At 42.3% G+C, this 23,830-nt stretch overlaps 1 long non-coding RNA gene across 1 annotated transcript; it reads left to right on the top strand.

Moving 5' to 3' along the window:
- The first annotated feature begins 1,105 nt into the window (after positions 1-1,105).
- On the top strand, positions 1,106-11,293 carry LOC123460287. The gene is made up of 3 exons (XR_006636872.1): positions 1,106-1,349; positions 9,952-10,037; positions 10,552-11,293. It is a non-coding gene; the product is annotated as an uncharacterized LOC123460287 (long non-coding RNA).
- Positions 11,294-23,830: the final 12,537 nt, after the last annotated feature.

Here is a 23,830-nt window from a genome sequence, read left to right as displayed (position 1 = left end):
AGCCAGAAGACTCAGCGATGGATTGCAGAGCTGCCAGCCCAGAAGCCACAGCACAGCATGGGGTGGAGAGCCAGGTGCCAGAAGTGAGGGAAGAGAGGAGAGAGGAGAGAGAGAGTAGAGGGAGACAGGGAGAGAGAGAGAAAGAGATGGGGGAGAAAGAGAAAAGGTGCGGCTACAGAAAGAAATGCAGACGGGAAGCTGAGTCAGAGACAGAGATACAGTCAGACAGAGAAACAAACAACATACCTCAAGAAAGAGGCCAGAAGCAAGAGAGAGCAAAGAAATGGACCCAGCCTTTTCTGTCTATACCCTTGGGGTGTGACAAGTTACCCAGTGGGGGAGGGGCTTGGGGTGTGCAGGCTAATGCTCAGGGAAGGAGACAGGTGGGCTAGACCCCTGTTGAGCCAGCAAGCTCTTCAGGGAAGTGAGAACTTTTAAGACCTCAGTTTTGGCAGTTGGGAGGGGTGGGGACTGTGAAGTGTCTATCTTGTATTTAATGACAATATAAAGTGTCAATAAGGAGGGATAAAGTGCACCCATTACTTTCAATGTTTATTTAGCTCAACAACAACTCACCTCACCAAGGAATAGCAAGAAACCCAGAAAAATTATGGCAAATAATTTGCCCAAGGTCCCTTTTAAGTCCTAATGAAACTATTGGCTACTATGGAGCATGAATGTGCTATAGGTCCTTAAATCCATGGGTTCAGTATTTTTTCAGTGTTCTGTCTATTGACATTGCAGGGAGTTAGTGTATATTTAAATTATCTATGGTTCTAGTTAGACATAAACAGTCTTATTCCAGCTCTGCTATGGCCCTTTATATCCTGTGAGGAGTCTCCTGGTCTGGAGTAACTTGTCATCATAAGTAGGATGTGAGGGGAGCCACTGCAGACCACACCGCATGGTGTCTGAAGAATGGACAGGGGTAACTCACCACAGTCACAGGGAAGAATGGATGGCGGTGACTGTTTCAAAGCTGGAGTGAATGGTTCCTTTAGTAATTTAAGGAAGGAAAGCGGGTTTTTGTAGTTTCCACAAATAGAACTGCTTGGCAGCATCTTCCCTCCCCGCTCCCAGCCTTGCCATAGGAGCAGCAGGCCCGTGCAGGCAGGCGGCTCCCCTGCTTATGACAGATTTCAAATATGCGGAGCACGATTGCAGGGCCAGCTTTCCCAGACCCAAGGAGCAAAATGGGTGGGCTGGAATGTTGGGTGAAGGAAAACGAACAAGATAACAAGTGGAGGAGCTGATGAGAACAGGAAGTGCCGTGCGGTGGGTACCGCGGAGGTACTGTGAGAAGACTGAGTGGAGAGGAGAGGCTCTGGAGCCCAGCCCTGGCTGCCTGGGTGTGTGTGGGAAGGCTCTGCGGGCGTGTTTGCAGAGGAAGTTGTGGGGGCATGTGTTGTGCGGAACGTGTGCTAGGGAGGGGCTTATTGTTGTACGAGTGGGAGGGGGTGTGCAGAAGGGTGTGGAGGGCAGGGGTGGAAAGAAAAAAAATAGTGCAGAAGGGAGGACTTTCATGGAATGCCAGGAACACCCATTGCACCTAGGAAAATTGCCAGCTGCCAGGCGGTCGAATTTCCTTTGTGGGAACAGATTAGTTCCCCACAGTAGCTTCTAGCCTCCTGTCCAATCCCAGGATGTTTGCCTGATGTATGATCCGCGAAGGGAGGGACACGGTCTGAATTTTTACCACACCCTGCTCCATGATCTTTCCCAGGTCCTGATGCTTGTGCTCATGTATTACAGCGTTGGTCACACAACAGCATTTCTTAGCAGACAGTCTAGTGAATAGAATTGCAAATGGAAAATATTTCTGGTTTCGGTATCTTCATCGACTTCTTTAAAAAATTTATTTTAATTATTTGAGAGGGAGAGAGAAAGAGGCAGAGAGAGAGAGAGAGGAAGAGAAAGAGAGAGAAAAACAGAGAGAGAATGGCACACCAGGGCCTGCAGCCATTGTAATGGAACTCCAGTTGTGCACCTCTGCATTCGGCTTTCGTGGGTCCTGGGGAATCCACCTGGGTCCTTTGGCTTTGCAGGCAAATGCCTTATCCACTAAGCCATCTCCCCAGCCCTTAGTCGGCTTTTTTGATGGTCCTATATGGTCCTTATTATATTTCTGTGCTTGACTCCCAAGTTTTCTGGTAACAAGAAAGAATATATCAGCCAGCTAAGAGAACTATGGTATAAAATTAACAATAGCAATGAAGAATTACAAAGACCAAGGGTAACAAATTTGAATCCAGTCTGAGAAAGAACTTCTACTAATTTCAGTTGTTCAAAGTAGAAGACATGGATGCAGAGGGTGGCATGTGCCACTTTATGACATACATTTAAACAGAAGGAAGATGAGCAGCTATTGAGGTTTGAATCAGAAATTTTCTCCCAAAGGCTCATGTGTTACAGGCTTGATCACCAGCTACGTGATGCAGCGTCTGGGGGACTCAGGGTTTGTCAATGGATTAATGCATTGATGGAGTGATCATTTGTGTCATTAATAGAAGATGGTAGAGACTTGGGCAGTGAGACCCAGTTGGAAGAAATGGGTCATTGGGTGCATACCTTTGAAGGGTATTTTTATCCCAGTTCCTCTCTTTCTCTCTGTCTGCTTCTCCCTCCCTCCCTCGTCTCCCCCACCCTTTCTCAGCTTCCTGGCCTCCAGTGAGGTGAGCAGTTTTGCTCTGCCGCCTCCTTTCTCCATGATTTACTGCCCCACCAGGCTCTTAAACAAGGGAGTTAACTGCTCTGTACCAAAACCTCTGAAACCATGAGTAAAAATAAATATTTGCTCCTCTAAGATATTTGCAGATGTTTTATCACAGCATTAAATACAAACATGCCAGTGTTTAAGGAGAATTTCTGCAGCAAGTGAAGGTGTACTTAAGATACACTGAAGCCAGGTATGTTGCAATATGTTTGTAGCCAAGGAAGGATGACGGCAAGTTAAAGACCAGCCTGGGCTATATAATGAGACCCTGGCCAATAACAGCTAGATAGATGATAGATATAACTATACATTACTTTAAGCCATGCAGAATTATTTTTAATATTAAAATTCAAATTTTTAATTTTTTTTAAGTTTTATTATTATTTTAATTGAGAGAGAGAGAAAGAGTCAGAGAGAGAGTGGAGGGGGAGGATGGGCATGCCAGGTCCTCTATCCACTGCAAATGAACTCCATATACATGTATCACTTTTTTGCATCTATCTTACTGGGTACTGGGGAATTGAATCTGGATCCTTTGACTTGCTTGCAAGTGCCTTAACCAATATTCCTTCTTTCCAGTTCTCAAATTCTTTCAGATTAATACTGTTATGAGATTATGTTAAACAGCTAACCAATAAACTGTGTACTGTATGATTAACACTGAGACTAGACAGGCTGCATATAAAGCATGTAAATTCAAGGAGAGCTTGAGGCCCACAGTAACCCCAACACAAACTTAATATAAGGAGGGTTGTGCTGAGAACTAAAGAAAGGTGTCCATTAACGCATAGGACAGAAATCTTACCAGTCATTTCTAAAGGGTCTCTATGCAATCTGTTGCTGAGCAATCCAGTCCAACTTTGGGAAATAATAAAAGCCTGCTTTAGTTTCCTCCTAAGCAATTAATAACTTTCAGATGTGTGTTGACCACCCAGTATAGACACATCCCAGGTTCTTGTTTTGAGAGATAATACATCAGTTCTTGAAGCTTCCTTAGCTTCTCAACCACTGTTGATAAAACTTCTCACTTTCCTTTTCACTCAGATCACCTGGGGATCTGCTGAAGCACAGGCCCAGGACAGATGCCCATCCACAGGCCATTCAAAGAAGAAGCTGGAGATAAAAGCAGAGGAAAATTCCAAGTATTCACTGATATTTCCATGTACAAGGATGTATAGTGTATCATAGGGATGCAACTTATTATTATTCTCATTCATGGGATCAAAATTAATAATTGAAAAAGGAGAGAAGTCTTGGGACACTCTCTAAAACCCATCATTTGGCTTTCAGTGGCATGTGTGAGTGGAACAGCTGAGTGGGCTGGACTGGGGTCTCTCTGGGTGGTGATAAGGTCAACTATTAGATTAAATGAAGACAGCATCCTTGGAACTCCAAGTTGTGCTATCTGTTAAGCAGACAGAGTTCATTTTGGGCCCTTCTTACTTGTCTTACACGTCCTAAAATATGCATTTTCCTAGGTAATCTTTTTTCCTAAAACTTTACCTCAACTAATAGTTTTTGTCTACTCTAAGGGATCAAACAGCAAAAGATTTAAAAGATGGCATTTTCCTGGGAACTTTTTTTTCCTCCCTAAGGGAATGACAGGTTTGTTTTGGCTTATAGTTTGAGGGCATGTAGTTCATCATGGATGGGAAGGCACGGAAGGCAGCTTCATGGTGACAGGAAACGGGCAGCCTCCATCTCCTCATATCTTGGTAAAGGAAGCAGAGAGAAACAGGAAGTGAGGCAGGTTAATGTCCCACTTCCTCCAGGGAGGCTCCACCTCTTGAAGGTTCCACAAAACTTCCAAACTAGAGAAGCTTGCTGGTGTCCAAGTGTTCAAACACATATATCTAGGCACATTCAAAGCAAAATATTCTACCTGCCTTGGGAACTATTTAGTCCTTTAGATTTCCACAATACCGAGGGGGAACAGGGCTGTCAACAGAATGGGAACTCTGTGACAGGAACAAAGATTTCCCCACAGCTTGACCTTAACCAGGATAAAAAGAATGGAAGAGGTGCAAGTTTGAGAGATAATCCAAAAATAGTCTATATCTTGTTCTAAGTGATGAAGACTGAGTTCACAGGATGAAAGGACCAAAGGAAAGACATCTGAGGGCATAGAGTAACTATGGTTGTTAACCATTATCCAAATGATTACTCATTTATTTTGCCTCAGTGAACCAGAATTGGATTCCACAGTATTTCTCCTCTCGGAACAGATAGTAACTAATGTTGTTCAATATATTTTAAACTATGCTAAGAGTATAAGAGTTCTTTGCTTCAAGTATCCACAACTTAGCTCTCCAGCACTTGGTCCATCTGGACCACAGCTAAAAACCAAGAATTACGTAAAAAGTTCCCTGAGGAGGCAAAATATATGCCATAATGACTCCATGCGTTAAAGCTCAGAACAGCCCAGTGTCTTCATTTTAATATAACAAGCATTTCTCAATGTCAGTACCCTATTATTGAAAAATCAACTAGAAAAAAAGGCTACTAGAAGTCTATTTTCCAGCACTTTTAATGAACAAACCTGTAATGTGTTACACCTAAGCCTTACACCAATAAATTTCTTAAATGGTAACTTAAACAGTAAAATGCATAAGCAACAAACTCCCATGTTATGATGTAAAATAACAATACTTGCTGATCATCAAAAAATTGGTATAAGGCTGGAGAGATGGCTTAGTCATTAAGGCATTTGTCTACAAAGCCAAAGGACCCAGTTTCAACTCCCAGGATGCAAGCCAGAAGCACAAGGGGTCACATGCATCTGGAGTTCATTTACAGTGGCTGGAGGCCCTGAATGCCCATTCTCTATCTGCTTCTTTCTCTCTCCCTCTCTCTCTCAAATAAATAAATAAAAAATTTTTAAAAAACAATATAGCTGGTAATAGTTCTTTCATGTGCTTTGATGTATTAGTGTCAGAGAAACTTTTTTTTATCTGTGTGCACATGATTTTGATTCTCTATCAGATGTCTAGCCTCATGAATTGCTTTGTTAAAAATGTTCCATTGAAGGCTGGAGAGATTGCTCACCAGTTAAAGATACTTGCTTGCAAATCCTGACTGCCCAGGCTCAATTCCCTAGTTACCATGTAAAGCCAGATACACAAAGTGGCTTGCACATTTTGAGTTCATTTGCAGGGGCAAGAGGTCCTCTTGAGTGTTTCTACCTTTCTCTCTTTCCTTGCAAATAAATAAAAATATTTTTTAAATGTTCCATTGAATTTTCAGTATGTAAATATACATTGTTCCAATAAAAATCACAGACAAACATGATATGTGAAATGTATGTTTTATCAGGTTGGGTATTGAAAACTAAGATATAAAGCTAGGCATTGTGGTGCATGCCTTACATTCCAGCACTGGGAGGCAGAGGTAGGAGGATCACCATGAGTTCAAGGCCACCCTGAGAATACAGAGTGAATTCCAGGTCAGCCTGGGCTAGAGAGAGATCCTGCCTATACTTTATCTCAACAAATATATGATGTCATTGTTTGTTGCGCAGACTGTCTTATAGTAAGAATACGCGAGGCTATGATGTGGTTAAAAAAAACAACCCCGAACACAAAGGGTTTATACAACGCAGTTTATTTCACGCATCAGTGAGAGTCAACTGGGGCTTTGGCTCTGCTTATGCACATGCTGACTGGGGCTCCATCATCTCTGCAACAGGCTTTGGTCCACTGTGGCAGGAGAAAGTGCATCTGGAAGGCAAAAGCTAGCTTTTCCGTACTTTGATTTAAAAATAACAAGTCATTTTCTACACATATCCTTCCCACCAAAACTAGCCACATAGTCCAAGGTACTCACAGGAGCATCAGGACATATGGGGGACAGATGGACTAGTGAGTGATCACTACTAGAAAAAAAAATTTTAAGACGCAAACCGAGGTAAGAGCTTTCTGGCTGATTCCAATAGCTCAGGACATAATAGCAAGAATTGGGGAGTAGAACTGCATCAAATTAAGAAGCTTTTGTACAGCAAATGAAACAATTACGAGAGCGAGGAGACAGCCTACACAGTGGGAGGAAATCATCCCACAGCAGGGTGGAAAATTCAGCTGACAGGTGATTAATATCCAGAATATATAAAGAACTCAAGAAACTAAACATCAAGAGAACAACATCATCCAATCAATAAATGAGCAAGTGAGCTCAAGAGACAATTCTCAAAAGAAGTGCAAATTGCAGACACATATATGAAAAGAATTCAGTGCCTTTAGCCACAGGGAAATGCAAATCAAAACTGTATTGAGGGGTTAAGGTGCTTAACTGCAAAGCCTAAGGACCCAGGTTCGATTCTCCAGTACCCACATAAGCCAGATTCACATGGTGATGCATACATCTGGAGTTTGTTTGCAGTGGCTGGAGGCCCTGGTACGTTTATTCTTTCTCCGACTTCTCTCTCTCATAAATAAAATTAAATTTAAAAACTGCATTGATATTACAGCTCACCCTGGTAGGAATGGCTACCTTAAAAAAAATAAAGAGGAGGAAAAAGAGGAGGAGGAGGAGAAGGAGGAAGAGCAGCAGCAGTAACACAAACTGTTGGGGAGGATGCAGGGAAAATGAGCCTTTCCATATCACTGATGGAAATCTAAATTAGTTCAGCCATTTTGAAAGTTAGCATAAACATTCCTAAAAAAAAAAAAAAAAACCCACAACACTAAAAGGAGATTGATTATATGATCATTTGATCCAGCTGTACTGTTCCTAGTAGAATTCCTTCCTTGAAGGAATTGAAGTAAGCACACCCATGTTTATTGTGGCTCTATTCACAATTGCCAGGTTATGGAAGCCCAAGTGCCTATTAATGAATGAATGGATGAAAAATGTGGTATGTCTACAATGGAGTATTCTTCAGCCACAATGGAGCAATAAAGCTTGTGATTTTGAAGAAAATAAATAAAACTGGGGAATATGATGCTAAGCAAATTAAGCCAGATTCAGAAAGACACAATTGTATGCTTTTTCTCGTGTAAGGAATACATTTTTTTTCTTTTGGTTTGTAAAGAAGAAGGGAGCCAGGGGAGGGGGGAAGGAGAACAAGAGAAGATGATAGGGGAAGTGGATTTGATGAAAGTGTGTTAAATGTCAAAATGAAGCCCATTATTTTATACAAGTAAAGTATGTGCGGGGGGTCACATATCTTGAATTCAGCACTTGGGGACAGAGGCAATATGATTCCAAGTTCAATACCAGACTGAGCCAAATAACAAGTTCCCTAGACAACATAGCCAGACACAGGGTCTAAATAAGCAAGTGAGTGAGTAAAAACAACTTCATTGCTGGCTGTAAGACTTTCTTCTAAACTTCAGATATCCATTATGCAAGTTTTAATTATGGACCTTGATTGAAACTACTGGAACTTCCAGAAACAATAGATTCATGCTCTTAGTCTTCAAAGTCCAAAACACCTCAGATGTCCTCCAGTAATTTGTTCCCTGAAACTGTAGCTGTCAGTCAACAACTTGGCAGTAATGACTAAGTCACTACATTTTCAGCAAGCTCCTTCTCTTATTTGGATTTTACACTGGCTTTTCAATTTTTATTTATTTATTTGACAGAGAGAGAGAGAGAGGAATAGAGACAGGAAGAGAGAGTGAGAATGGGTGCATTAGGACCTTCAGCTTCTGCAAATGAACTCTAGACATATGCTCTACCTTGTGCATCTGGCTTATATGGGGAATCATACCTGGGTCCTTTGGCTTTGCAAGCAAGCACCTTAACCACTAAGCAATCTCTCCAGGCCCTCTTATTTACTTTTAAGTGACACCACACACACACACACACACACACACACACACATAATACATTTATATAATGTGTAATGACCATGTCAGGGGGTCACTGGGATATTTATCATTTCAAACATTTGTCATTCTTTACATTGAGAATATTTAAAGACTTCTCTATGAGATATTTTTTGAAAGACAGTTGCCATTCATAGCACTGACATCATTTTTGTTGTCCAGCTTGACCTCTGTCCCCACTAAGCACCTATCTTCATTACTCTCACGTCTTCCCACCATGCCCAGCCTTTCTATTTCTGTAAGATCAATTCAGCTTCCACATATATGTGAGAAATTGCAACACTTGTCTTTCTGTCCCTGATTTATTTCACTTAACACAATATCCCCTGGGCTCATTGTGTTGCTACAAACAACAAGATCCCATAATTTTATGGCTCAAGAAATTGCAATGTATGTATAAAATACAATTTATCTATCAATGGACACTAGGTTGATTCTATAAGTTGGTTATTATGACTGGTGCAGAAATATAGATGAAAGGTCATATATCTCTGATACATACTAATTTCCTCTTTTTTGGATAGATAAGTAGGAGCATTAGTGAAATTGTTAGATCATATGGTAATCCCATTTCTAGTTTTTTTGAGGAACCTCCAATTTCTTTTCCATTATGGCTATACTAATTTACAACTGGCGATGTATAATTGTCCCTGTTTCTATACATCTTCAAAAACACCTGTTATTTTTTGCCTTTTTGATGAGAACCATCTTAACTGGGGTGAGATTATATCTTATGTTTTGATTTGCATTTTCCTGATTATCAGTGATGTTGAACAATTTAAAAATATTTTTACTTATTTATTTGACAGAGAAAGAGGGAGAGAAAGAGAAAGAGAAAGAGAGAGACAGAATGGACACACCAGGACCTCTAGTCACTGCAAATAAACTCCAGATGTGTGCACCCCCTTGCGCATCTGGCTAACATGGGTCCTGGGGAATCAAACCTGGGTCCTTGGGCTTTGCAGGCAAATGCCTTAACTGCTAAGCCGTCCCTCCAGCCCTGTGTTGAACATTTGTATATCTTCTTTTGAAGCACGTCTACTCAGCATGCTTGTTCTTTACTGGGTCAAGGTCTCGTGTAACCATGAGGCAACTATTGGGAGAATGCTGCTTGGCTGAGAAGCCATAAATCAGTGGTCTGTCCTGACCTGCAAGATATTGCAGTGTAAAAATAAAGTGTGCTGCTAAGGGGGAGCATGGACTGATGAAAACTCAACTTTAAAGGTTGTTGAAAATGATGGACAGAAAGAAGGGGAAATCCCTATGATTTAAAAGCTATTGGTAGTTGTTTGTTTCTTATAAATCTTACCATTTTGTGTCTAAGTGCATGTGTATGTTTGTGGAAGTAGGCATATATGTGTGTGCAGGTGTTGTTGCACTCAAGCTTTGTCTACTTTTTTCTTTTTGAGTCAGCATCTCTCAAAAACCTGAAGCTCACCATGTTGGCTGGACTGACTGGCCTGGGATCTGCCTGTCTCTGTCTCCTCAACACTGCGATGGTAAGTGTGCACTACCACATCCAGCTTATTTCACATGGGTTACTCAGGTCCCCATGCTCAAAAGGCAATTACTTTATTGATAGTGTCAGCTTCCTCTCCCCAGCCAGTTTTTTTTTCCCCTAGAGATGGCAGCTGGAATTTACCTTTTAAAATATTTTATTTATTATTTATTTGCACAGAAGAAGAGAAAGAGAGAGAAAATGAGCATGCCTGGGCCTTCTGCCACGGTAACTGAACTCCAGATGCCACTCGACACATCTAGCTTTATGTGGCTACTGGGGAATCGAACCCAGGCCATCAGATCTTGTAAGCAAATGATTTTAACTGCTGAGCTATCTCTGCAGCCATACTTCTTTTATTTTTATTGGATGAAAATGATCAGGATGAGTCATTTAGGTATTCAAACATAACTGAAGGGATTGTGCTGATCTGGTGACTGCCATTCATGGCTACTCTGAGTTGCTATAATATCTATACAGTAGCTCCACAACCAATGTCTGTTTTGCTTTTACAGGATTGAACATTGTAGTGTGAAGTTAGGGCCTCAGAGTGTCATTTATTCACTTGGAGGTTTATGTGTGCTGCAGTCAGCATCACATTGCTATCAGAAAAACACACAATCAAGAGCAGCTTATGGAAGATTCCACAAGCTCCAGACTCCAGGGGAAGCTCCATGATGGCAGGGGAAAATGAAGGCATGAGCAGAGGGTGGACATCACCTCCTGGCCAGCATCAAGTGGACAATAGCAGCAGGACAGTGTGCCAAACACTGGCAAGGAGAAGCTGGCTATAACATCCATAAGCTCTCCTCCAGCAATCCATCACCTCCAGGAGACTCCAAGTTGCCACCAGCTGGGGACCTAAGCATTCAGAACACATGAGTCTGCAGGGGACACCGGAATCAAGCCACCAGAGTGTATGTTACTACTGAGAAGTAAAATCTGGGAGATGGCATGAGGGATGAGCAGGCAAATCTGTATCTCGTGCCAGCGAACAGTGTGGTAGAGCCCAGCCGAGCCTGAGCTGTCACTGCTCATAATTACTGGGCCTCAATATGTCATCCTACCAGGCACCAGAGGCAAGTTTATGACTTTTTATTCTAATCTGTCATTTTAGAAAAAGCAGTAAGATATTCGTACCAATAAACCCTGATTGAGAAGTGGGTCTTGGGCTGGAGAAAGGAGACATCTCCTTCCATGTCTGGAGATGGGCCATGGGCTTGTACTGGGAGTTGTAGCTACCTGTGGTCTGCTTCTGAGGGCAGAGAAAACTGGACAATGATGGGAATGAACTATTCATGTCCCTAGGAGGATTAATATTTAAAATGGGCCTGAGTCTCCTGGAGTTTGGGGCTAGCTCACCTGCATCCCAGTCCAGCAGTTGCTCCAAAATGTGTTTCCCTTATTAGACAACTTTAAGTTAAACTTGCCCAAAGTGCAGCCTGGCCTCTAGGGGTTATAGTGACAGAGGAAAGTTTTGTTCCACCCTGAAATGACATGGCAAAGAAGAGACCAGATTGATTTTTCCCCATAAACTGCTTTACCACAGTGTAAACAGAAGCCTGTAAAAGAGGAAAGATGACCCAAAAATTTACCTGACGTTCAGGCACTGAAAGAAATGAGGAAAATAACCAAGCTCCCTATAACTGAGTTATAGTCAAACAGTGTCATGCATTCCCAGTTGACACTCTAGTCCTAAGAAAGCACTCTCTTATAGCCCAGTGAAGCCGTTAGTGTCCATTACAACAAATCCCAGGTCTCAAGAAATGGGTACGGTTGGCAAATTGGATTTAAAATTATGTAAAAGTTTATGTCAGCATTGAGAAAGACTGCTAAGCTATTTTTAGTATAAGACAAGATTTAAGACATAGCAGATTAATTCTTAGTTTTTTTTTTGTTTTTTTTTTTTTAAAACTTGATGATGGTGGCTGTTAGTTTTCCTGAGAAACTGGGCTCATGTTCAGTTTGAGCCCCCGACTCTGCAGGGCACTTTGAACACAGACACAGTATTTTCCCAGAAAGCATTTGGACAACTTCCCTGTGTGTTTCTAACAATGCTCTCGCAGCTCAGATGAATCTAACAAGCATGAATTTATCTAACTCTTTCTTCATCCTATTTATATTTGTGGACTGTGCAACATCTTGAGGAAAATGAGTTCCATATGTTTACTACCCACTGTATAAAGTAATGCCATCTTTATTTATCTCTAAACCACTTTCATAGAATTTCAACGGGTGCCCTGAGTTTTAGCATTCCAGGATTTGAGCGTGGTCTCACTTCAGGGCTTCAGCCTGCCCACGTGGGCCCTTATGCAGGTTAAAAAAAAAAAAAAAAAAAAGCATCTTCTGTGGGCACTAAATTTAGGAATTCTGGCAGAGACAGCCCTATTCCAGGGGATGGCTCTGTGAGTGAAGTCCTGGCTATATTTCAGCCACAGTCTGGGACATGACAGCCTTGTGATGTGGACAGACCCACCACACAGGGTGATGTCCCCCTCCACTATGGCTGATTGACAGCAGTCTCCTTTCGATTTCCCCCAGGGCTATGCAGGGGCTCACTGCTGCTGACACTCTTACAGGGTATGGTTTTCTGTTCCTGTGTCATCAGTCAGCTTTGGCCACAAGACTGTGGTCCTTGGAAGCAACCCATTTCATCTTTCTGCATGTCTGAACCGAATGCAGTCTGACATCGTTTATCACAAAAGTCATTCCATAATGGACCCAACGTCTAGGTGTTTGATGAACGTTTTGTGCTTCCCATGGATAAGTGATACTGCAGAGGCTGATGCTGGCCTTCTGAATGATATTTCCAGTTCTCCTCCCCTGACCTCCTCCTCATCCTCACACCTTAGTAAGACAACTCGATCACTGAACACAACGCTATGCAGAGTGGAGTCATTTGCTCTCCATCGCCTTCTGCATGATGATTGGGTGTAAAGTTGTAAAGACCTACTTGAAAATTCAGATCTCTACTCAAGCCAGTCCTAGGCATGATGCTTGGAGGTCCCCCCCACCCCCGACGGCAATGCCATGCCATCCTGGATGATGTGCTTCCTGTCACTGTGAGTTATGAGCCACGGTTTGTCCTTAGGCTTTCTATGTGCTTGTTTTTTTTTCCTCTGGAATCCACAGGATATCACACTCTTCACAATTCTTGACATAATCCCCACACTGAAAAATAGTCGGTGTAAAACAAGTGCAGTACAGAGCCCTACAGAAAGCTTTTTTCGTTTGTATCTGATCTTTGTGCCAGTGCTGTGGAAACCAATAGCGATAACTATGATGCTACGGACTCAGCAAGGGGAGACCAAAGACATTTTTTTGTAAAAGGGAAAAAGTTTGGCTAAGTGACTGTGGCCATCAAATTTGCCTCTAAATATTTATGTTTATGCCCATAGATTAGTGCTACCTTTGGTCAGAGAAACTTCTCTTTGCAGATGGTGGTGACTATCAGAGAGACTCAAAATTTCACCAAAATGCTGAGAATAAGTGACTGCTAAGTGATCAGTGCTAAAGGAGGCATCTTTATCACACTCTCCAAGGCTCAGGGAAAATTGTAGAAGAAGCAGAGGAAGGAATATAAGAGTTAAAAGATGGGGTGGAGTGCTCTGGAATGCTGTCTAGACACAAAATAGCCACAGCAGTTGTTACCTGCACTAGACCTGCATAACTTTGGTCCAGCAACATTTATTCAAAAATGATAGAGGATGAAAGAAGAGGAGGAAGAGGAAAAAAAAGGGGTTCAGTGGAAGGGGTAAGGGAAGGGAGAACAAAAGAAGGCAATGAGAAGGGATTATGATCTGAATAATTATATTTATAAAAATTATCCATAAAAAGCTGAATAAAAAAGAGAGAGGTGTCTTAGTGGCTAAGGCAATTCCATAAAAGCCAAAGGACCTCAGTTCGATTCCCCAATACCCACGTAAGCCAGATGTACAAGGTGGGGCATACATCTGGAGTTCATTTGCAGTGACTGGAAGTCCCGGCACGTGCTCTTGCACATGCATTCTCTCTCTCTCTCTCTCTCCCCCCTCTCATATAAAGAAATAAAAATATTTTTTTTTTTAAAAAAGAGAGAGGCAAAGAAAACTAGGGATGGATTTACTTACTTATTTTATTTTTTTTTACAATATCAATATCTTTCCTTACTCTTTACCTGCAGTATTTAAAATGGTATGGCACTCTTCCCTTAACTCTGAATTCCTAAATTCCTTTTTATCAATTTCAATTACCTGTGGTCCACCACAGTCTGGAACTATTATGTGAAAAATTCCAGAAATAAACAAGTCATGAACTTGTTTAAAAAATAAATAAATAAAGGAAAGGAAATGAGTAGGATTGAGGCACTATTCACTCCCGTTGCATTACCACGCAGGGGAAGAAATTTTGTAGTTTCTTTGTCAGTTGCTATCATAAGGCAAAAGGTCCAGGGTGTGATTACCTGTGGGAGAGTGTGCCTCCTAATGACCTTTCCTTAGTAGTGACACAATGTGTACAACAAAGAAACTAATTACAGTAAAGATTATATGCGGCCCAAATCAGTGTTGCCTAATTGAATCCAGTATTGTTGCTGATAGCTATGAATATATTTAAAGAATTTGTTGTGAAAGCTGCTCTCATGTTTACTATTGTGATTCAGCCTCCATGCAGGGAGATTACAAGCCAGGAAGTTCCTGGTACTATAGGGATAATGTTAGCTTAAAGAGTGTGTGTGTGTGTGTGTGTGTGTGTGTGTGTGTGTGTGTGTGTACATGCTTTCTGAGCCTTTTCATGCACTCAACCCCAGGCAGAGTGAAAGAGCTGTTTTCTTATTTAATAACAAAGCTTTCTGTGGTTGCTATAAAGCACAACCCCCAAAGGTCTTCCTTTATTCTAGTTGATGTGTGATCTTTCTAATATATAGGGGTTTTGTTGTTGTTGTTTTGCTTTGAGATGGAGTCTCACTCTGTAGCCCGTACTGGCTTTGAACTTTCAATTCTTCTGCCTCAGCCTCTCAAGTGCTGGGATTCTGGGCCTAGGCCAATATCCTCAGCTTTAACATAGAATTTTACTCTTGTCTTCACAAACCTATGACAGCTTATGGAAACTGAAGAGGTTTAGGGTCTGGAGACTGAAGACAGCTCAAAGATATACCTAGAAATCGCCATGACTAACTGCTCAGCAACTATATTTTGACTGTTTTTAGGGAATTTGTGGATGATTTAGTAAATATTTGTTGAGTGCCTACTATCTGCATGGATTATTCTAGACACTAAGGATGCACAGAGGCAAAAATATTTGCTCACAAAAAAACCCAACCACCTGGTGACAGGAAACCTCAAATAGGCCAATATACCAATAATTATTCTCTATGAGGTAATGTATATAAAATATAAAATGTTAATTGGGAATACACTGAGGGAAATGATTAATTTTCCTTAAAATTCAAAAGACTAAAAAGTTGAATATAATTTTGGTATTCACTATCATGTGCAAGAATGCTGCACATAACTCTATAGTCTATGCACCATGAAGCTCAGACTTCCCCAGAGGTGTTCCACGGGGAAGGGCAAGCTTCAGTGTTCTACCCTACAACGTAGATTCCAGCTCTTCCTTCAGTAACCATTTACCAGTTCCGTGACTGAGCAAAGTTGAAAGCCAAATAATTGCTCGAGTACAGGAAAAGGAGAAAGTAACAATTACAGGTTTTGCTGAATGCTTTACATGTGTTCTCTTTGTGTGTGTGTGAAGGAGGGTTATGGGTGTATGTGTGGGCATGCATGTGAACGTGGGGGTCAGAGGATGCTCTGTTGTTCCTTTGACATCATCCACCTTAGGCACGGTGGTGGTTTGAATCAGGTGCCCTCCATAAACTTATGTGTTCTGAATGCTTGTTTCTCAGCTGATGGCAATTTGGGAGGTGTAGTCCTACTGGAGGAGGTGTGTTATTGGGGTGATCTTGTGGGTGTTCTAGCCAGCTTCTCCTTGCACGAACTTGATTCATTCCCCTGCTACTGTTCCCACCTGCTGGGGCTGAGGTGCTATCCAGCCCCGCTCGTGCCCGGCTTTCCCCTGCGGTCAGGGAGCTTCCCCTGGAGGCTGCAAGCCCAAGTAAACGGACTTTTTCCCCATCAGCTGCTTTGGGTTGGGTGACTGTGTCTGCAAAAATGAGAAGACAACTATAACAGACACCTGCCCTTGCTCATTTCTCACTACTCAGAACTGGGAAATAACTTCACTCCTCATCACAAGGTAAGCTGGGAATGTGTCTAGCTAGAGCTCCAGGAGTTCTGTTTTAGACATAAGCATGAATAGGCACCGAGAGACAGATGCCATCAGCAGCACTCCTGGACGGAAAGGGAACCATAGTTGCACATAGACAAATGGAACACTCCCCCTCCCCCAGGAGTCAAATTTCTGAGCTTCATGTTTAGTATTTTCTCATCAGCCTTCCCTTTCTTTGGGGGGGGGGTTCAAGATAGGGTCTCACTGTAGCTCAGGCTGACCTGGAATTCACTATGTAGTCTCAGGTGGCCTCGAACTCATGGTGATCCTCCTACCTCTGCATCCCAAGTGCTGGGATTAAAGGTGTGTGACACCACACCCTTCTTATTTAGCAGCTCTGGACATACCTTCAGACACAGCCTGATTTTTGTTCCTGTCTTTGTCTCCCGCAACCTGCCATTAACTCAGAGTCAGCAGGACCTTTACTAAGTGTAAACTGAGCTCCATCACTTAGTAATGACTTCTCACTGATGGGGACCAGCACCAAACCTACACTCCCCCATGGCCTTGGGCTTCTTTCCCTTTTCTCCTACTGTCTTCGTTGACCTTTCTTCCTAGCATATACTCAGATGGTTCTCATCTAGGTTACTCCCTCTGTGGACATACATTTTACAACACTGGTATATCATGCATGCAGCTTTAATAGTTAATTTGCCAAGTATACTTGCCAAGGAATAATACTTATCTTAAAGTATAAAGAACATTGAAATAAACTAGGCTTGCACTTTCCTTACATATTTTAGGTGGTGATTATGGAAAGCACAGAATAAGGTTTGCATAGAGATGATCTCTCACCAGCTGCAGCGATGCCCTGTGCCAGGGACCGTCAGCACAGTGTGCGGGGAGAGGAGGGGAGATTCTCTAGAAAAGCTTATCAAGCCTGAAATGCTCTTATTTTTATTTAGGTCATCATTTCCATAGAAAAGCATAAATTGCTTCTTGTCTATCTTTTTTAGAAAAGCATGATTATTACTGGAAGGAAGCTATTAACATATATATTTTTACCTGTGCCGTAAGCATGTGCACACACACACACCTCATGATGGAATTGTGTGGTTATGGCTAGGCAGTCAAGATGTCAGAGCTGCATCTGTCTTTCTGGGTGGTGAGGGGAAAACCTGGATTTGGAAGTCTGGCATATATGTATAGGAATATACAAATGACAGTGACAGAGTCCAACATGCTCATGAATACACAGAGTTGGCATTTTCGCAAAATTTTAATGCTGTGAGCACTTACAACTTTTATTTTTTTGAAGAAATAGTGTTTACATTTCAAAAAAAGAGTCTCCTAATTCCCAAACAGTACTTGGTTAAGGAGTTAGAATCTTTCTTTCTGGCTTCAGACCCCACCCTGCTATCTGTGATCCGCTGCTACGACTCTTCCTAATAAAGTTCACATCCTCACAGGCATTTCACCTCAGCACCTCTTATCAAACCAGCCTACTCCCCTCCCTCTCCTTACGTATCTACCAGGGGCCATGAGCCCATTCAGTCTGCAGCTTTGGCAGGTGGGACAGGGGACTGTATGGGGAACTGACATACACCTTGTGATTTTTTTTAATTAATTAATTTATTTATTTGAGAGCGACAGACATAGAGAGAAAGACAGATAGAGGGAGAGAGAGAGAATGGGCGCGCCAGGGCTTCCAGCCTCTGCAAAGGAACTCCAGACGCGTGCGCCCCCTTGTGCATCTGGCTAACGTGAGACCTGGGGAACCGAGCTTCGAACAGGGGTCCTTAGGCTTCTCAGGCAAGCGCTGAACCGCTAAGCCATCTCTCCAGCCCCACCTTGTGATTTTTAAGACAGAAAAAAGTATTTGCCCAAACTGTGGTGGTATGTGAAAATAAACTTTTTCTGAAGTCCCTTGGAGCCCAGGAATGAGAGAGATTCATTGTCATCCTCAAAACAGAATTAATGAAAGGGAAAAACATTACCTGAAAAATATCTGCTATCCAGAATAAGGACCTGGAGAGTGAGAGAGAAAAAAGTAAAACCAAACAAACAATAAAAAACAGTTGTGGAGTCTGGAGAGATGGCTCCAGTGGTTAAGGCATTTGCCTACAAAGCCAAAGGACCCAGGTTTGATTCCCCAGGACCTACATAAGCCAGATGCACAAAGTAGCAAATGCATCTGGAGTTTGTTTGCAGCAGCTGAAGGCCCTGGCATGACCATTTTCTCTTTCTCCCTCTCTGTCTCTCTCTCTCTCCCTCTCTCTGCTTGCAAATAAATAAATGAATTTTTAAAAAATTAAATAATACACAGAACTTTTGAGGACCATGGGAAAAACTCACAGAAGTGCCTGACAGAGTCACCAAGAGCCCCAGATCAAGGTAACCCTACTTGGAAAACCCTTAGGATAAAATAAACAATCCCTTGATTATTTACCACAATACCTTGTACGACTTTACTTGAGATGGCTTGGGGAATGAATCAAACCCTGTCTGAGCTTTCCTCATATGTCCAATCTGAAAGCTGAATTTCTTTATTGGAACTGCAGATCTGTAGGGCTGCTGGGGATCACTTATGAAAATGTTCTATTTGTTTGTGTGCCAAGACACCCCTTTCCCATTTATTCCACTAGGCCAGCATTTCTCCACTTCTGCACTGTTGCTATTCGTCCACATGACTCTGTCATGGCCCCCTGTGTGTGAAGAATGTTCAGCAGCCTCGCTGGCCTCACCTGGACTCACTACAAGCCAGTAGTGCCTTGCCCCTCACCCTCTCCTCCCATGGGACAGTAATGCCGGTGGACATTGCCGAATGTCTCCTGAGGCCCAAATCACCCTCCAGATGAAAAACAGGGCTTCAGGATGAGATGAGGAGCCTTCATTGAGGGAAGGAGGAACAAGAGGTTTTTCTCTAGAATTCAGACATTTATTCTCCAAACCACTCTTTTTATGGAAGCTATTCAAAGACACTGGCAAGTTTGTAGGAAATTGATCTTATTCTTAGGTAAGTCAATATTACACATATTGTTTTAATCTGTGTATTATAGCCACTTGTCTACAGAATAGCCCTACCACCAAGAGTGAGCCAGAGCCTGTCGTTTTCATCGCCTCTGAGAAGTGCAGCAGAATGTGTGGCGTCATCACTCAGACCTTGCAAAGCATTCTGATACATGGGTTGGAGACAAGTTTAGTAGATAAGCTGTGTTTTGCTGTGATTCTCAGACCAAAGGGACCACCTTTTCTAGTGAGAGTAACAACTTTTTGCTCTTTTTTTAATTTTACAACTTCCATAATTGTAAACAATATTCCATGGTAATTCCCTCCCTTCCCCTCTTTCCCCTTTGAAACTCCACTCTCCATCATATCCCCTCCCCTCTCAATCACTCTCTCCTTTATTTTGATGTGATGATCTTTTCCTCTTTTTATAATGGTCTTGTGTAGGTAGTGTCAGGGACTGTGAGGTCATGGTTATGCAGGCCATTTTGTGTCTGGAGGAGCACGTAGTAAGGAGTCCTTTGGCTCTTACATTCTTTCTGCCACCTCTTCCGCAATGGACCCTGAGCCTTGGAAGGTGTGATAGAGATATTGCAGTGCTGAACACTCCTCTGTCACTTCTTCTCAGCAAACTATTTTTAAATGTAATCAACAGTTGACTGGATCCACTTTATCACTCTGCCACATAAGCTTAAAATGTTTTGCTACCTGACAAATTGTAATTTGCACACAATATTGTCTTTGCCAAATAACCTTATGACCAAATCTGATATCTTAAGAGAGATTAAAAATTAGTATACCTTGATCTGAAACTTACAAAGACACCTTATAGAGTTGATGCAGTCAGGTTCAAATTGCTGACAGAAATCACCCAACCAAGAGCAGCATTTTGGGGAAAAAAGGGTTTATTTTGGCCTTCAGGCTCAAGGGGAAGCTCCATGATGGTAGGGGGAAACGATGGCATGATCAGAGGGTGGACATCACCCCCTGGCCAACATAAGGTGGACAATAGCAACAGGAGAGTGTGCCAACCACTGGCATGGGGACACTGGCTATAATACCCATAAGCCCACCCCCAACAATACACTCCCTCCATCAGATGGGAATTTAGCATTCAGAACACCTAAGTTTATGGGGGACACCTGAATCAAACCAGCACAAGGGTTTATATCTTATCTTGATATTTTGCAAACTTTCAGATAGTAGAGAAACAGTACAAATGGTGAGTCGTTATGTTTTGTTTTTAGGACTGCTCTAAGCCTCACATTTCTACAATTTATCTTAGCTGATAGTTATTGAACATCATATGGCCGAGGCCATGGACCTATTTTAAGCGGATTTTTATTTTTATATTAAAAACAGATATATAGTTCTAATAATCATGCTACAACTTATATTTTCTCTATTATTTTGGTTTTAATGGAGATTATTATTGACTCCTCCCTTGATACATGCAGGCCAGAAGTAAGAGATAGAGAGGAAAGTCACAAAGGCTGGATTTTTTTTTTTTAAAGCTAAGCATTTAGCTTATATGATTCAAATATGCAATGAGATGTCTATTTCCCATCTCGTGACTATTTGGCATAAGGTAGAACAAATACAAAAAGCTAGGGCTGGGTTCTAGAGAGATGGCTCAGAGGTTAAAGGTGCCAACTTGTAAAGCCTAACAGCTTAGGTTTAATTCCCCAGTACCCACGCAAAGCCAGATGCACAAAGTAGTTTGTGCTTCTGGAGTCCCTTTGTAGGAGCAAGAGGCTCTGGCGCACCCATTTCTCCCCTCCCTTCCCCCTCCCCCACTTGAAAATGAGTACATAATTTTTTGGCTTGAAAATTTTTTTACTTGTTACAACAGGTTAGACTCTTATCTCCTCGTCCCTGCTCCCATTGCCCTAGTAACCCTCATCAGTGGGGTGATGGTCTTCACTGTGGGGTTATGAAGGCTCTGATCAGTCCCTGTGAGGTAGCAGAGGAGAGGGATACATTCCTCAGGGTATTCCTACCCACTCTGTGGCTCTTACAATCTTTCCATCCCCTCTTTTGCAATGTTCCTTGAACCATGGCAGGCCTGTTGGCAGTCTGATTTCATGATAAGTTCTCTGTAGCCTCTGGATCTCTGCTTTGATGGGTTTTGATTGATCACTGTGTCTGTCATCATTGCCCTGGAGCTGATTGTTAGGCTAGCAGTGAGAGCAGTATTCATGTTGACACTTGCTCTGCAATTTCTCCCGGGCCCTGGCAGATGTGGTAGAGGTGGTGCATCTCACGATGAGCAGCCAGCTATCTTCTTGTCTTATTGATGAATCTTGGCCCGCCTCTGTTTTCTCTGACATCTTCATATTTTGAGAAATTCTTGAAAATAAATATGTAAATATATGTTTGGGGTGTTGGAGAGATTGCTCACTGGTTAAGGCACTTGTTTGCAAAGCCTAAGGACCAGAGTTTGATTCCCTAGTACCCACATAAAGCCAGATACACAAGGTGGTGGGGCATGCATCTGGAATTTGTTTGCAGTGGCTGGAGGCACTGAAGCACCCATTTTTCTTCTATTTCTCTCTCTCTCTCTCTGCTTGCAAATAAAAATTTAAAAAATATATTTTATAAAGCTAAGGCTTTTTGGCTTACCTTTTCTTATTCAATGGATTCAGGCATAGAGAAAGAGGCCACAGGTAAACTCCTGGGAGGTCTGTCATTTCAGATCAGATCTGTACAAAACATATTCTTTCTGATCCACTATATTCACTACATTTTATATTTTTCTGAATTTGTTACTGAATCCTTAATACCAGGTATCTGTCAGTAGTGATATGCTACTATTGCCAAGACATTTATTTATTTTTTAAATTTTAACTTGGAATCTTCCTTGCTTTTAGATTCTGTGTCTTTTATGCTAGGTGCTGGGCCTCTGATCTGGTATTGATTTACTTGGCTGTGTGGGTGTTATGTAAAACTACCCAGATGATATAAGCCAGGTGTTCACAGATCTTCATGCATCAGGGACTGTGCTGGAAGCATTCCAAGAGTGGGTGTGTGTGACCTATAGCAAGCATGGCAAAGATAACACATGTCCCTCAGGCATGTTGTCTCCACACACTCCCTCACCTCCTCACACTGCCCCATCCTCTCCATCCTGACCACTCCCTCTCCTCACTTACCTGGGGGACTCTCTTTGTTTGGCAAGAATGAGACCTGAGGGCTAGAGAGATGGCTTAGTGGCTAAAGCATTTGTCTGTTAAGCCAAAGACCCAGATTCAATTCCCCAGAACCTATGTAAGCCAGATGCACAAGATAGTACATGCACCTGGAGTTCATTTGCAGTGGCTGGAGGCCCTTGTGCACCCATTCTCCCCACCCCCACCTCTTTCTGTCTCTCTCACACAAATTTAAATAAATACATAAAATGAATGAGATCTGATTCACAGAGTTCACAGCAGCATGGTGTTCCTCATGTTCTCTGCGGCGTGTCATCTTGGCTAAGTAGAACAAAGCAACTAGAACCTGAGGAAATCACCTTCTATGGCTTAGCTCTACATGTCACAGGAAATAATACATTTGTCATTTTTAAGAAAAAACAAATTTCTTTTTACTTATTTGAAAGAGGCAGAGAGAAAGAAAGAATGGGCATGTCAGGGCCTCTGGCTTCTGGTAATGAACTGAGACACATGCATCACATTGTGTATCTGGCTTACATGTGTACTGAGGAATCAAACCTGGGTCCTTTGACTTTGCAGGCAAGTGCCTTAACCACTAAGCCATCTCTCCAGCCCCACATTTGTCATTTTCTTTTTTTTGTTGTTGCTGTTTATTTTTATTTATTTATTTGAAAGTGACAGACAGAGAGAGAAAGGGAGAGAGAAAGAGAGAGAATGAGCACACCAGGGCCTCCAGCCACTGCAAATGAACTCCAGATGTATGCGCCCCCTTGTGCATCTGGCTTATGTGGGTCCTAGGGAACTGAGCCTTGAAGCGGGGTCCTTAGGCTTCACAGGCAAGAGCCTAACCACTAAGCCATCTCTCCAGCCCCACATTTGTCATTTTCAACAGTGCTATTTTAAAAATAGCACTGCTTTTTACTTTATTTTTTTAAAAAGTGTGTGTGTGTGTGTGTGTGTGTGTGTGTGTGTGTGTGTGTGTGTTCAGGCCAATGAACAACCTTGGGTGTCATTCCTCAGAAATTTGCCTATTTTTTTTTTTAGACAGATCTTTCTCATTGGCCTTGAGCTCACCAGTATAGCTAGAGTGGTTAGACAGCCACAGGGATCCCTACCTCCCCCTCCCCAGACTGGGCACACAGGTGCACACCACTAACCTGGCTTTCTGAAGTGGGATCAGGGAATTCAGCTCAGGTCCTCATGGCCGCAGGGAAAGCACTTTTCCAATGACCTGACTGCGCTTCTTCCTTGCATTTTCTGTTGTTTCTAGTTCGTGTGTCTTAGTTATATGGTCTTCACGAAGGCAGAATAAATAAGCTAAACACCAACTAGAAAATACTGGTGAAGGAAAGGGGACTCACTAGAGAAAGGTAGGAAGCGGGGTGGCATCAGCACCAGCCTTGGAACTTGCTGGCACAGGAATGCGCAGCAACAG

The sequence above is a fragment of the Jaculus jaculus genome, chromosome 4, assembly GCF_020740685.1.
Source record: "Jaculus jaculus isolate mJacJac1 chromosome 4, mJacJac1.mat.Y.cur, whole genome shotgun sequence".
NCBI lineage: Eukaryota > Metazoa > Chordata > Mammalia > Rodentia > Dipodidae > Jaculus > Jaculus jaculus.
The sequence above is the reverse complement of the archived record's forward strand: the minus strand, read 5'-3'. Positions and strand labels throughout refer to the sequence as shown.